The sequence below is a fragment of the Myotis nattereri genome, assembly GCF_964212035.1.
Source record: "Myotis nattereri genome assembly, contig: HAP1_SCAFFOLD_88, whole genome shotgun sequence".
NCBI classification, from domain to species: Eukaryota; Metazoa; Chordata; class Mammalia; order Chiroptera; family Vespertilionidae; genus Myotis; species Myotis nattereri.
Genome location: NW_027669676.1, coordinates 190,225 through 191,545, shown reverse-complemented (window position 1 = coordinate 191,545; position 1,321 = coordinate 190,225).

Sequence of the window (1,321 nt, the reverse complement as noted above, 5' to 3'; positions counted from 1 at the left end):
AATCGAACCTGGGGGGCGCGGGGGTGGAGGGATGGATGATAAAAACCGGCAACTGGAGCAGAGTGTGCTGGCTGGTCCGGTGACCCGGGGTTATTGAGTCAAATCATCCTTCCCCAGGCCTCCGGGGGTCTTCATCACTCCACTCCTACCTATGCCTCTCTTCCCAGGGGATCTAAGACGCCGAGATCTACTGTTGATCTTCGCCTCGGACCCTGGACTCACGCCCCCTCAAACCCCTCCCTCCCGCTCCCCACCCCTTCGCGGCATTCCCAAACGGGTGAGGGCTGGTTCCTGGGTTGGCAGGTAGAGGGCACTCTTTTCCACCCGGACTGGCTGGTCGGTTTCTCAAACAGCCTCCTTCCCTCCCTGAAGTTGGTGAGCTGCGGGCGGGCCTGAGGGTGGGGGACTCAGAGAAGCCCGAGGCGAGGTCCGAGGCCCTGACGTCACCGGAGAGCTCTCTGCATTTGAATGAAGCCTCGGAGAGAGATCCATTGGAAGGAATCGCCCTGACCTCCTCCCCTCCCGCTTGCTCCCTACCCCACCCCCTGCTTCCCACCCCCCACCCCAGCTCCCTTCCTCTCAGCCCTCAGGTCAGGGGCTTCCCTCTCAGTGCTGAACTGAGCCTCTGGGCCTGCGGCGGGGAGGGGCGGGGGAGAGCGGAGTCACGCGGGCAGGGGGAAAGCCGAGTTGCTTCCTGTGAGTGTATTTGAGCCCCAAGGTCCCTGTGGGTCCAGCGGAAATCTGTGTCTGTGGGGGCTGTCCCACCCTGGCCGGTCATTTCCCTCCCCCATCTGGGAGCTGGGCTCTCTCTCCTGCCCTGGTTCTGCACACAGGTGTGCGCCTGGCTCTCCACTCTCCACACAGCCTGGTTCCCAGGTCCTGCGGTGAATCACTCAGACCACCCCCACCCACACCCCACCCCCAAGGCCAATCCTTTCATCTCAGCCCCCACAGCTGCCCTTGGTCAGCCCTGGGTGACCAAGCCCTCATGACCTCTGAGTGGCTACACGTGGCCCTCTTGCCTGCTGGGAGCCACTGAGCAAAAGGGTTTTATCCTCAGCTCCGAGCTGCCTTTCGGCGGACACCACTTCAGTCCGGGGCTGAAGCTCTCAGTGGACAGACAGGCTGAGGCTGCCAAGCCAGGGCAGGCTCCAGGCAGGGACGGGATCCCCAGGTCAGGTCCCCCTTGGTCCAGCCCACCTGTGTTCTGTCCAGGTGGTGGGAGATGGCACTGCCCCACATGGGGGAGTGGCAGCTCGTCACAGCAGCCAGGCTTGCGGTGGACTCAGAACCAGCTCAGGAGGTGCGGCATGCTCCCGGT